The sequence below is a fragment of the Phyllobates terribilis genome, unplaced genomic scaffold (genome assembly GCF_046119375.1).
Source record: "Phyllobates terribilis strain yellow unplaced genomic scaffold, ASM4611937v1 Scaffold_4__5_contigs__length_816908805, whole genome shotgun sequence".
Taxonomy (NCBI): Eukaryota; Metazoa; Chordata; class Amphibia; order Anura; family Dendrobatidae; genus Phyllobates; species Phyllobates terribilis.
In genome coordinates, this window is record NW_027362764.1 from 293,804,135 (window position 1) to 293,819,696 (window position 15,562).

Below are 15,562 nucleotides of genomic sequence, written 5' to 3' on the forward strand. Positions count from 1 at the left end.
TCTCCATGCAATGCTCTGCAGCCTATCAATTTCTGGTATATATTTTTCACTGCTTGTGTGATCTGTCCTGAAAACTGCATTATATCTCCATGCAATGCTCTGCAGCCTATCAATTTCTGGTATATATTTTTCACTGCTTGTGTGATCTGTCCTGAAAACTGCATTATATCTCCATGCAATGCTCTGCAGCCTATCAATTTCTGGTATATATTTTTTCACTCCTCTAGCTTTTTTATTCCATGATACTTAAAGGTCATCACACTTACTTTAAGAGTTTATGATCCATGCCGAGTTTACTAGTCTGTTGTTTTTTTTTTTTTTCCCTGCACTTTATGGTCTCCTGTTGTCTTTTAAGCTAGTGATTGATTGTTAATGAGTTAAATCTGTGCAGATCTAAGCAGATACGTCCCTATATATTGAGACTTAGTTAAGGGGCAGCATTTATGCGGGGGCATTTATGCATATAGCATTTATGCATACTTTATCGAAGTGCCATAATTTAGCAAAGTGCCCTGGCAGTTAGAAAATGGCATTGCTAATATTCATCTTTCTTCTCTTCTTACAGGTATATATTTTTCACTGCTTGTGTGATCTGTCCTGAAAACTGCATTATATCTCCATGCAATGCTCTGCAGCCTATCAATTTCTGGTATATATTTTTCACTGCTTGTGTGATCTGTCCTGAAAACTGCATTATATCTCCATGCAATGCTCTGCAGCCTATCAATTTCTGGTATATATTTTTCACTGCTTGTGTGATCTGTCCTGAAAACTGCATTATATCTCCATGCAATGCTCTGCAGCCTATCAATTTCTGGTATATATTTTTCACTGCTTGTGTGATCTGTCCTGAAAACTGCATTATATCTCCATGCAATGCTCTGCAGCCTATCAATTTCTGGTATATATTTTTCACTGCTTGTGTGATCTGTCCTGAAAACTTCATTATATCTCCATGCAATGCTCTGCAGCCTATCAATTTCTGGTATATATTTTTCACTGCTTGTGTGATCTGTCCTGAAAACTGCATTATATCTCCATGCAATGCTCTGCAGCCTATCAATTTCTGGTATATATTTTTTCACTCCTCTAGCTTTTTTATTCCATGATACTTAAAGGTCATCACACTTACTTTAAGAGTTTATGATCCATGCCGAGTTTACTAGTCTGTTTTTTTTTTTTTTTTTTTCCCTGCACTTTATGGTCTCCTGTTGTCTTTTAAGCTAGTGATTGATTGTTAATGAGTTAAATCTGTGCAGATCTAAGCAGATACGTCCCTATATATTGAGACTTAGTTAAGGGGCAGCATTTATGCGGGGGCATTTATCCATATAGCATTTATGCATACTTTATCGAAGTGCCATAATTTAGCAAAGTGCCCTGGCAGTTAGAAAATGGCATTGCTAATATTCATCTTTCTTCTCTTCTTACAGGTATATATTTTTCACTGCTTGTGTGATCTGTCCTGAAAACTGCATTATATCTCCATGCAATGCTCTGCAGCCTATCAATTTCTGGTATATATTTTTCACTGCTTGTGTGATCTGTCCTGAAAACTGCATTATATCTCCATGCAATGCTCTGCAGCCTATCAATTTCTGGTATATATTTTTCACTGCTTGTGTGATCTGTCCTGAAAACTGCATTATATCTCCATGCAATGCTCTGCAGCCTATCAATTTCTGGTATATATTTTTCACTGCTTGTGTGATCTGTCCTGAAAACTGCATTATATCTCCATGCAATGCTCTGCAGCCTATCAATTTCTGGTATATATTTTTCACTGCTTGTGTGATCTGTCCTGAAAACTGCATTATATCTCCATGCAATGCTCTGCAGCCTATCAATTTCTGGTATATATTTTTTCACTCCTCTAGCTTTTTTATTCCATGATACTTAAAGGTCATCACACTTACTTTAAGAGTTTATGATCCATGCCGAGTTTACTAGTCTGTTTTTTTTTTTTTTTTTCCCTGCACTTTATGGTCTCCTGTTGTCTTTTAAGCTAGTGATTGATTGTTAATGAGTTAAATCTGTGCAGATCTAAGCAGATACGTCCCTATATATTGAGACTTAGTTAAGGGGCAGCATTTATGCGGGGGCATTTATGCATATAGCATTTATGCATACTTTATCGAAGTGCCATAATTTAGCAAAGTGCCCTGGCAGTTAAAAAATGGCATTGCTAATATTCATCTTTCTTCTCTTCTTACAGGTATATATTTTTCACTGCTTGTGTGATCTGTCCTGAAAACTGCATTATATCTCCATGCAATGCTCTGCAGCCTATCAATTTCTGGTATATATTTTTCACTGCTTGTGTGATCTGTCCTGAAAACTGCATTATATCTCCATGCAATGCTCTGCAGCCTATCAATTTCTGGTATATATTTTTCACTGCTTGTGTGATCTGTCCTGAAAACTGCATTATATCTCCATGCAATGCTCTGCAGCCTATCAATTTCTGGTATATATTTTTCACTGCTTGTGTGATCTGTCCTGAAAACTGCATTATATCTCCATGCAATGCTCTGCAGCCTATCAATTTCTGGTATATATTTTTCACTGCTTGTGTGATCTGTCCTGAAAACTGCATTATATTTCCATGCAATGCTCTGCAGCCTATCAATTTCTGGTATATATTTTTCACTGCTTGTGTGATCTGTCCTGAAAACTGCATTATATCTCCATGCAATGCTCTGCAGCCTATCAATTTCTGGTATATATTTTTTAACTCCTCTAGCTTTTTTATTCCATGATACTTAAAGGTCATCACACTTACTTTAAGAGTTTATGATCCATGCCGAGTTTCCTAGTCTGTTTTTTTTTTTTTTTTTCCCTGCACTTTATGGTCTCCTGTTGTCTTTTAAGCTAGTGATTGATTGTTAATGAGTTAAATCTGTGCAGATCTAAGCAGATACGTCCCTATATATTGAGACTTAGTTAAGGGGCAGCATTTATGCGGGGGCATTTATGCATATAGCATTTATGCATACTTTATCGAAGTGCCATAATTTAGCAAAGTGCCCTGGCAGTTAGAAAATGGCATTGCTAATATTCATCTTTCTTCTCTTCTTACAGGTATATATTTTTCACTGCTTGTGTGATCTGTCCTGAAAACTGCATTATATCTCCATGCAATGCTCTGCAGCCTATCAATTTCTGGTATATATTTTTTCACTCCTCTAGCTTTTTTATTCCATGATACTTAAAGGTCATCACACTTACTTTAAGAGTTTATGATCCATGCCGAGTTTACTAGTCTGTTTTTTTTTCCCTGCACTTTATGGTCTCCTGTTGTCTTTTAAGCTAGTGATTGATTGTTAATGAGTTAAATCTGTGCAGATCTAAGCAGATACGTCCCTATATATTGAGACTTAGTTAAGGGGCAGCATTTATGCGGGGGCATTTATGCATATAGCATTTATGCATACTTTATCGAAGTGCCATAATTTAGCAAAGTGCCCTGGCAGTTAGAAAATGGCATTGCTAATATTCATCTTTCTTCTCTTCTTACAGGTATATATTTTTCACTGCTTGTGTGATCTGTCCTGAAAACTGCATTATATCTCCATGCAATGCTCTGCAGCCTATCAATTTCTGGTATATATTTTTCACTGCTTGTGTGATCTGTCCTGAAAACTGCATTATATCTCCATGCAATGCTCTGCAGCCTATCAATTTCTGGTATATATTTTTCACTGCTTGTGTGATCTATCCTGAAAACTGCATTATATCTCCATGCAATGCTCTGCAGCCTATCAATTTCTGGTATATATTTTTCACTGCTTGTGTGATCTGTCCTGAAAACTGCATTATATCTCCATGCAATGCTCTGCAGCCTATCAATTTCTGGTATATATTTTTCACTGCTTGTGTGATCTGTCCTGAAAACTGCATTATATCTCCATGCAATGCTCTGCAGCCTATCAATTTCTGGTATATATTTTTTCACTCCTCTAGCTTTTTTATTCCATGATACTTAAAGGTCATCACACTTACTTTAAGAGTTTATGATCCATGCCGAGTTTACTAGTCTGTTTTTTTTTTTTTTTTTTTCCCTGCACTTTATGGTCTCCTGTTGTCTTTTAAGCTAGTGATTGATTGTTAATGAGTTAAATCTGTGCAGATCTAAGCAGATACGTCCCTATATATTGAGACTTAGTTAAGGGGCAGCATTTATGCGGGGGCATTTATGCATATAGCATTTATGCATACTTTATCGAAGTGCCATAATTTAGCAAAGTGCCCTGGCAGTTAAAAAATGGCATTGCTAATATTCATCTTTCTTCTCTTCTTACAGGTATATATTTTTCACTGCTTGTGTGATCTGTCCTGAAAACTGCATTATATCTCCATGCAATGCTCTGCAGCCTATCAATTTCTGGTATATATTTTTCACTGCTTGTGTGATCTGTCCTGAAAACTGCATTATATCTCCATGCAATGCTCTGCAGCCTATCAATTTCTGGTATATATTTTTCACTGCTTGTGTGATCTGTCCTGAAAACTGCATTATATCTCCATGCAATGCTCTGCAGCCTATCAATTTCTGGTATATATTTTTCACTGCTTGTGTGATCTGTCCTGAAAACTGCATTATATCTCCATGCAATGCTCTGCAGCCTATCAATTTCTGGTATATATTTTTCACTGCTTGTGTGATCTGTCCTGAAAACTGCATTATATCTCCATGCAATGCTCTGCAGCCTATCAATTTCTGGTATATATTTTTCACTGCTTGTGTGATCTGTCCTGAAAACTGCATTATATCTCCATGCAATGCTCTGCAGCCTATCAATTTCTGGTATATATTTTTCACTGCTTGTGTGATCTGTCCTGAAAACTGCATTATATCTCCATGCAATGCTCTGCAGCCTATCAATTTCTGGTATATATTTTTCACTGCTTGTGTGATCTGTCCTGAAAACTGCATTATATCTCCATGCAATGCTCTGCAGCCTATCAATTTCTGGTATATATTTTTCACTGCTTGTGTGATCTGTCCTGAAAACTGCATTATATCTCCATGCAATGCTCTGCAGCCTATCAATTTCTGGTATATATTTTTCACTGCTTGTGTGATCTGTCCTGAAAACTTCATTATATCTCCATGCAATGCTCTGCAGCCTATCAATTTCTGGTATATATTTTTCACTGCTTGTGTGATCTGTCCTGAAAACTGCATTATATCTCCATGCAATGCTCTGCAGCCTATCAATTTCTGGTATATATTTTTTCACTCCTCTAGCTTTTTTATTCCATGATACTTAAAGGTCATCACACTTACTTTAAGAGTTTATGATCCATGCCGAGTTTACTAGTCTGTTTTTTTTTTTTTTTTTTTCCCTGCACTTTATGGTCTCCTGTTGTCTTTTAAGCTAGTGATTGATTGTTAATGAGTTAAATCTGTGCAGATCTAAGCAGATACGTCCCTATATATTGAGACTTAGTTAAGGGGCAGCATTTATGCGGGGGCATTTATCCATATAGCATTTATGCATACTTTATCGAAGTGCCATAATTTAGCAAAGTGCCCTGGCAGTTAGAAAATGGCATTGCTAATATTCATCTTTCTTCTCTTCTTACAGGTATATATTTTTCACTGCTTGTGTGATCTGTCCTGAAAACTGCATTATATCTCCATGCAATGCTCTGCAGCCTATCAATTTCTGGTATATATTTTTCACTGCTTGTGTGATCTGTCCTGAAAACTGCATTATATCTCCATGCAATGCTCTGCAGCCTATCAATTTCTGGTATATATTTTTCACTGCTTGTGTGATCTGTCCTGAAAACTGCATTATATCTCCATGCAATGCTCTGCAGCCTATCAATTTCTGGTATATATTTTTCACTGCTTGTGTGATCTGTCCTGAAAACTGCATTATATCTCCATGCAATGCTCTGCAGCCTATCAATTTCTGGTATATATTTTTCACTGCTTGTGTGATCTGTCCTGAAAACTGCATTATATCTCCATGCAATGCTCTGCAGCCTATCAATTTCTGGTATATATTTTTTCACTCCTCTAGCTTTTTTATTCCATGATACTTAAAGGTCATCACACTTACTTTAAGAGTTTATGATCCATGCCGAGTTTACTAGTCTGTTTTTTTTTTTTTTTTTCCCTGCACTTTATGGTCTCCTGTTGTCTTTTAAGCTAGTGATTGATTGTTAATGAGTTAAATCTGTGCAGATCTAAGCAGATACGTCCCTATATATTGAGACTTAGTTAAGGGGCAGCATTTATGCGGGGGCATTTATGCATATAGCATTTATGCATACTTTATCGAAGTGCCATAATTTAGCAAAGTGCCCTGGCAGTTAAAAAATGGCATTGCTAATATTCATCTTTCTTCTCTTCTTACAGGTATATATTTTTCACTGCTTGTGTGATCTGTCCTGAAAACTGCATTATATCTCCATGCAATGCTCTGCAGCCTATCAATTTCTGGTATATATTTTTCACTGCTTGTGTGATCTGTCCTGAAAACTGCATTATATCTCCATGCAATGCTCTGCAGCCTATCAATTTCTGGTATATATTTTTCACTGCTTGTGTGATCTGTCCTGAAAACTGCATTATATCTCCATGCAATGCTCTGCAGCCTATCAATTTCTGGTATATATTTTTCACTGCTTGTGTGATCTGTCCTGAAAACTGCATTATATCTCCATGCAATGCTCTGCAGCCTATCAATTTCTGGTATATATTTTTCACTGCTTGTGTGATCTGTCCTGAAAACTGCATTATATTTCCATGCAATGCTCTGCAGCCTATCAATTTCTGGTATATATTTTTCACTGCTTGTGTGATCTGTCCTGAAAACTGCATTATATCTCCATGCAATGCTCTGCAGCCTATCAATTTCTGGTATATATTTTTTAACTCCTCTAGCTTTTTTATTCCATGATACTTAAAGGTCATCACACTTACTTTAAGAGTTTATGATCCATGCCGAGTTTCCTAGTCTGTTTTTTTTTTTTTTTTTCCCTGCACTTTATGGTCTCCTGTTGTCTTTTAAGCTAGTGATTGATTGTTAATGAGTTAAATCTGTGCAGATCTAAGCAGATACGTCCCTATATATTGAGACTTAGTTAAGGGGCAGCATTTATGCGGGGGCATTTATGCATATAGCATTTATGCATACTTTATCGAAGTGCCATAATTTAGCAAAGTGCCCTGGCAGTTAGAAAATGGCATTGCTAATATTCATCTTTCTTCTCTTCTTACAGGTATATATTTTTCACTGCTTGTGTGATCTGTCCTGAAAACTGCATTATATCTCCATGCAATGCTCTGCAGCCTATCAATTTCTGGTATATATTTTTCACTGCTTGTGTGATCTGTCCTGAAAACTGCATTATATCTCCATGCAATGCTCTGCAGCCTATCAATTTCTGGTATATATTTTTCACTGCTTGTGTGATCTATCCTGAAAACTGCATTATATCTCCATGCAATGCTCTGCAGCCTATCAATTTCTGGTATATATTTTTCACTGCTTGTGTGATCTGTCCTGAAAACTGCATTATATCTCCATGCAATGCTCTGCAGCCTATCAATTTCTGGTATATATTTTTCACTGCTTGTGTGATCTGTCCTGAAAACTGCATTATATCTCCATGCAATGCTCTGCAGCCTATCAATTTCTGGTATATATTTTTTCACTCCTCTAGCTTTTTTATTCCATGATACTTAAAGGTCATCACACTTACTTTAAGAGTTTATGATCCATGCCGAGTTTACTAGTCTGTTTTTTTTTTTTTTTTTTTTCCCTGCACTTTATGGTCTCCTGTTGTCTTTTAAGCTAGTGATTGATTGTTAATGAGTTAAATCTGTGCAGATCTAAGCAGATACGTCCCTATATATTGAGACTTAGTTAAGGGGCAGCATTTATGCGGGGGCATTTATGCATATAGCATTTATGCATACTTTATCGAAGTGCCATAATTTAGCAAAGTGCCCTGGCAGTTAAAAAATGGCATTGCTAATATTCATCTTTCTTCTCTTCTTACAGGTATATATTTTTCACTGCTTGTGTGATCTGTCCTGAAAACTGCATTATATCTCCATGCAATGCTCTGCAGCCTATCAATTTCTGGTATATATTTTTCACTGCTTGTGTGATCTGTCCTGAAAACTGCATTATATCTCCATGCAATGCTCTGCAGCCTATCAATTTCTGGTATATATTTTTCACTGCTTGTGTGATCTGTCCTGAAAACTGCATTATATCTCCATGCAATGCTCTGCAGCCTATCAATTTCTGGTATATATTTTTCACTGCTTGTGTGATCTGTCCTGAAAACTGCATTATATCTCCATGCAATGCTCTGCAGCCTATCAATTTCTGGTATATATTTTTCACTGCTTGTGTGATCTGTCCTGAAAACTGCATTATATCTCCATGCAATGCTCTGCAGCCTATCAATTTCTGGTATATATTTTTCACTGCTTGTGTGATCTGTCCTGAAAACTGCATTATATCTCCATGCAATGCTCTGCAGCCTATCAATTTCTGGTATATATTTTTTCACTCCTCTAGCTTTTTTATTCCATGATACTTAAAGGTCATCACACTTACTTTAAGAGTTTATGATCCATGCCGAGTTTACTAGTCTGTTTTTTTTTTTTTTTTTTCCCTGCACTTTATGGTCTCCTGTTGTCTTTTAAGCTAGTGATTGATTGTTAATGAGTTAAATCTGTGCAGATCTAAGCAGATACGTCCCTATATATTGAGACTTAGTTAAGGGGCAGCATTTATGCGGGGGCATTTATGCATATAGCATTTATGCATACTTTATCGAAGTGCCATAATTTAGCAAAGTGCCCTGGCAGTTAGAAAATGGCATTGCTAATATTCATCTTTCTTCTCTTCTTACAGGTATATATTTTTCACTGCTTGTGTGATCTGTCCTGAAAACTGCATTATATCTCCATGCAATGCTCTGCAGCCTATCAATTTCTGGTATATATTTTTTCACTCCTCTAGCTTTTTTATTCCATGATACTTAAAGGTCATCACACTTACTTTAAGAGTTTATGATCCATGCCGAGTTTACTAGTCTGTTTTTTTTTCCCTGCACTTTATGGTCTCCTGTTGTCTTTTAAGCTAGTGATTGATTGTTAATGAGTTAAATCTGTGCAGATCTAAGCAGATACGTCCCTATATATTGAGACTTAGTTAAGGGGCAGCATTTATGCGGGGGCATTTATGCATATAGCATTTATGCATACTTTATCGAAGTGCCATAATTTAGCAAAGTGCCCTGGCAGTTAGAAAATGGCATTGCTAATATTCATCTTTCTTCTCTTCTTACAGGTATATATTTTTCACTGCTTGTGTGATCTGTCCTAAAAACTGCATTATATCTCCATGCAATGCTCTGCAGCCTATCAAATTCTGGTATATATTTTTCACTGCTTGTGTGATCTGTCCTGAAAACTGCATTATATCTCCATGCAATGCTCTGCAGCCTATCAATTTCTGGTATATATTTTTCACTGCTTGTGTGATCTGTCCTGAAAACTGCATTATATCTCCATGCAATGCTCTGCAGCCTATCAATTTCTGGTATATATTTTTCACTGCTTGTGTGATCTGTCCTGAAAACTGCATTATATCTCCATGCAATGCTCTGCAGCCTATCAATTTCTGGTATATATTTTTTCACTCCTCTAGCTTTTTTATTCCATGATACTTAAAGGTCATCACACTTACTTTAAGAGTTTATGATCCATGCCGAGTTTACTAGTCTGTTTTTTTTTTTTTTTTTTCCCTGCACTTTATGGTCTCCTGTTGTCTTTTAAGCTAGTGATTGATTGTTAATGAGTTAAATCTGTGCAGATCTAAGCAGATACGTCCCTATATATTGAGACTTAGTTAAGGGGCAGCATTTATGCGGGGGCATTTATGCATATAGCATTTATGCATACTTTATCGAAGTGCCATAATTTAGCAAAGTGCCCTGGCAGTTAGAAAATGGCATTGCTAATATTCATCTTTCTTCTCTTCTTACAGGTATATATTTTTCACTGCTTGTGTGATCTGTCCTGAAAACTGCATTATATCTCCATGCAATGCTCTGCAGCCTATCAATTTCTGGTATATATTTTTCACTGTTTGTGTGATCTGTCCTGAAAACTGCATTATATCTCCATGCAATGCTCTGCAGCCTATCAATTTCTGGTATATATTTTTCACTGCTTGTGTGATCTGTCCTGAAAACTGCATTATATCTCCATGCAATGCTCTGCAGCCTATCAATTTCTGGTATATATTTTTCACTGCTTGTGTGATCTGTCCTGAAAACTGCATTATATCTCCATGCAATGCTCTGCAGCCTATCAATTTCTGGTATATATTTTTTCACTGCTCTAGCTTTTTTATTCCATGATACTTAAAGGTCATCACACTTACTTTAAGAGTTTATGATCCATGCCGAGTTTACTAGTCTGTCTTTTTTTTTTTTTTTTTCCCTGCACTTTATGGTCTCCTGTTGTCTTTTAAGCTAGTGATTGATTGTTAATGAGTTAAATCTGTGCAGATCTAAGCAGATACGTCCCTATATATTGAGACTTAGTTAAGGGGCAGCATTTATGCGGGTGCATTTATGCATACTTTATCGAAGTGCCATAATTTAGCAAAGTGCCCTGGCAGTTAGAAAATGGCATTGCTAATATTCATCTTTCTTCTCTTCTTACAGGTATATATTTTTCACTGCTTGTGTGATCTGTCCTGAAAACTGCATTATATCTCCATGCAATGCTCTGCAGCCTATCAATTTCTGGTATATATTTTTCACTGCTTGTGTGATCTGTCCTGAAAACTGCATTATATCTCCATGCAATGCTCTGCAGCCTATCAATTTCTGGTATATATTTTTCACTGCTTGTGTGATCTGTCCTGAAAACTGCATTATATCTCCATGCAATGCTCTGCAGCCTATCAATTTCTGGTATATATTTTTTCACTCCTCTAGCTTTTTTATTCCATGATACTTAAAGGTCATCACACTTACTTTAAGAGTTTATGATCCATGCCGAGTTTACTAGTCTGTTTTTTTTTTTTTTTTTTCCCTGCACTTTATGGTCTCCTGTTGTCTTTTAAGCTAGTGATTGATTGTTAATGAGTTAAATCTGTGCAGATCTAAGCAGATACGTCCCTATATATTGAGACTTAGTTAAGGGGCAGCATTTATGCGGGGGCATTTATGCATATAGCATTTATGCATACTTTATCGAAGTGCCATAATTTAGCAAAGTGCCCTGGCAGTTAGAAAATGGCATTGCTAATATTCATCTTTCTTCTCTTCTTACAGGTATATATTTTTCACTGCTTGTGTGATCTGTCCTGAAAACTGCATTATATCTCCATGCAATGCTCTGCAGCCTATCAATTTCTGGTATATATTTTTCACTGCTTCTGTGATCTGTCCTGAAAACTGCATTATATCTCCATGCAATGCTCTGCAGCCTATCAATTTCTGGTATATATTTTTCACTGCTTGTGTGATCTGTCCTGAAAACTGCATTATATCTCCATGCAATGCTCTGCAGCCTATCAATTTCTGGTATATATTTTTCACTGCTTGTGTGATCTGTCCTGAAATCTGCATTATATCTCCATGCAATGCTCTGCAGCCTATCAATTTCTGGTATATATTTTTCACTGCTTGTGTGATCTGTCCTGAAAACTGCATTATATCTCCATGCAATGCTCTGCAGCCTATCAATTTCTGGTATATATTTTTCACTGCTTGTGTGATCTGTCCTGAAAACTGCATTATATCTCCATGCAATGCTCTGCAGCCTATCAATTTCTGGTATATATTTTTTCACTCCTCTAGCTTTTTTATTCCATGATACTTAAAGGTCATCACACTTACTTTAAGAGTTTATGATCCATGCCGAGTTTACTAGTCTATTTTTTTTTTTTTTTTTTCCCTGCACTTTATGGTCTCCTGTTGTCTTTTAAGCTAGTGATTGATTGTTAATGAGTTAAATCTGTGCAGATCTAAGCAGATACGTCCCTATATATTGAGACATAGTTAAGGGGCAGCATTTATGCGGGGGCATTTATGCATATAGCATTTATGCATACTTTATTGAAGTGCCATAATTTAGCAAAGTGCCCTGGCAGTTAGAAAATGGCATTGCTAATATTCATCTTTCTTCTCTTCTTACAGGTATATATTTTTCACTGCTTGTGTGATCTGTCCTGAAAACTGCATTATATCTCCATGCAATGCTCTGCAGCCTATCAATTTCTGGTATATATTTTTCACTGCTTGTGTGATCTGTCCTGAAAACTGCATTATATCTCCATGCAATGCTCTGCAGCCTATCAATTTCTGGTATATATTTTTCACTGCTTGTGTGATCTGTCCTGAAAACTGCATTATATCTCCATGCAATGCTCTGCAGCCTATCAATTTCTGGTATATATTTTTCACTGCTTGTGTGATCTGTCCTGAAAACTGCATTATATCTCCATGCAATGCTCTGCAGCCTATCAATTTCTGGTATATATTTTTCACTGCTTGTGTGATCTGTCCTGAAAACTGCATTATATCTCCATGCAATGCTCTGCAGCCTATCAATTTCTGGTATATATTTTTTCACTCCTCTAGCTTTTTTATTCCATGATACTTAAAGGTCATCACACTTACTTTAAGAGTTTATGATCCATGCCGAGTTTACTAGTCTGTTTTTTTTTTTTTTTTTCCCTGCACTTTATGGTCTCCTGTTGTCTTTTAAGCTAGTGATTGATTGTTAATGAGTTAAATCTGTGCAGATCTAAGCAGATTCGTCCCTATATATTGAGACTTAGTTAAGGGGCAGCATTTATGTGGGGGCATTTATGCATATAGCATTTATGCATACTTTATCGAAGTGCCATAATTTAGCAAAGTGCCCTGGCAGTTAGAAAATGGCATTGCTAATATTCATCTTTCTTCTCTTCTTACAGGTATATATTTTTCACTGCTTGTGTGATCTGTCCTGAAAACTGCATTATATCTCCATGCAATGCTCTGCAGCCTATCAATTTCTGGTATATATTTTTCACTGCTTGTGTGATCTGTCCTGAAAACTGCATTATATCTCCATGCAATGCTCTGCAGCCTATCAATTTCTGGTATATATTTTTCACTGCTTGTGTGATCTGTCCTGAAAACTGCATTATATCTCCATGCAATGCTCTGCAGCCTATCAATTTCTGGTATATATTTTTCACTGCTTGTGTGATCTGTCCTGAAAACTGCATTATATCTCCATGCAATGCTCTGCAGCCTATCAATTTCTGGTATATATTTTTCACTGCTTGTGTGATCTGTCCTGAAAACTGCATTATATCTCCATGCAATGCTCTGCAGCCTATCAATTTCTGGTATATATTTTTCACTGCTTGTGTGATCTGTCCTGAAAACTGCATTATATCTCCATGCAATGCTCTGCAGCCTATCAATTTCTGGTATATATTTTTTCACTCCTCTAGCTTTTTTATTCCATGATACTTAAAGGTCATCACACTTACTTTAAGAGTTTATGATCCATGCCGAGTTTACTAGTCTGTTTTTTTTTTTTTTTTCCCTGCACTTTATGGTCTCCTGTTGTCTTTTAAGCTAGTGATTGATTGTTAATGAGTTAAATCTGTGCAGATCTAAGCAGATACGTCCCTATATATTGAGACTTAGTTAAGGGGCAGCATTTATGCGGGGGCATTTATGCATATAGCATTTATGCATACTTTATTGAAGTGCCATAATTTAGCAAAGTGCCCTGGCAGTTAGAAAATGGCATTGCTAATATTCATCTTTCTTCTCTTCTTACAGGTATATATTTTTCACTGCTTGTGTGATCTGTCCTGAAAACTGCATTATATCTCCATGCAATGCTCTGCAGCCTATCAATTTCTGGTATATATTTTTCACTGCTTGTGTGATCTGTCCTGAAAACTGCATTATATCTCCATGCAATGCTCTGCAGCCTATCAATTTCTGGTATATATTTTTCACTGCTTGTGTGATCTGTCCTGAAAACTGCATTATATCTCCATGCAATGCTCTGCAGCCTATCAATTTCTGGTATATATTTTTCACTGCTTGTGTGATCTGTCCTGAAAACTGCATTATATCTCCATGCAATGCTCTGCAGCCTATCAATTTCTGGTATATATTTTTCACTGCTTGTGTGATCTGTCCTGAAAACTGCATTATATCTCCATGCAATGCTCTGCAGCCTATCAATTTCTGGTATATATTTTTTCACTCCTCTAGCTTTTTTATTCCATGATACTTAAAGGTCATCACACTTACTTTAAGAGTTTATGATCCATGCCGAGTTTACTAGTCTGTTTTTTTTTTTTTTTTTTCCCTGCACTTTATGGTCTCCTGTTGTCTTTTAAGCTAGTGATTGATTGTTAATGAGTTAAATCTGTGCAGATCTAAGCAGATACGTCCCTATATATTGAGACTTAGTTAAGGGGCAGCATTTATGCGGGGGCATTTATGCATATAGCATTTATGCATACTTTATCGAAGTGCCATAATTTAGCAAAGTGCCCTGGCAGTTAGAAAATGGCATTGCTAATATTCATCTTTCCTCTCTTCTTACAGGTATATATTTTTCACTGCTTGTGTGATCTGTCCTGAAAACTGCATTATATCTCCATGCAATGCTCTGCAGCCTATCAATTTCTGGTATATATTTTTCACTGCTTGTGTGATCTGTCCTGAAAACTGCATTATATCTCCATGCAATGCTCTGCAGCCTATCAATTTCTGGTATATATTTTTCACTGCTTGTGTGATCTGTCCTGAAAACTGCATTATATCTCCATGCAATGCTCTGCAGCCTATCAATTTCTGGTATATATTTTTCACTGCTTGTGTGATCTGTCCTGAAAACTGCATTATATCTCCATGCAATGCTCTGCAGCCTATCAATTTCTGGTATATATTTTTTCACTCCTCTAGCTTTTTTATTCCATGATACTTAAAGGTCATCACACTTACTTTAAGAGTTTATGATCCATGCCGAGTTTACTAGTCTGTTTTTTTTTTTTTTTTCCCTGCACTTTATGGTCTCCTGTTGTCTTTTAAGCTAGTGATTGATTGTTAATGAGTTAAATCTGTGCAGATCTAAGCAGATACGTCCCTATATATTGAGACTTAGTTAAGGGGCAGCATTTATGCGGGGGCATTTATGCATATAGCATTTATGCATACTTTATTGAAGTGCCATAATTTAGCAAAGTGCCCTGGCAGTTAGAAAATGGCATTGCTAATATTCATCTTTCTTCTCTTCTTACAGGTATATATTTTTCACTGCTTGTGTGATCTGTCCTGAAAACTGCATTATATCTCCATGCAATGCTCTGCAGCCTATCAATTTCTGGTATATATTTTTCACTGCTTGTGTGATCTGTCCTGAAAACTGCATTATATCTCCATGCAATGCTCTGCAGCCTATCAATTTCTGGTATATATTTTTCACTGCTTGTGTGATCTGTCCTGAAAACTGCATTATATCTCCATGCAATGCTCTGCAGCC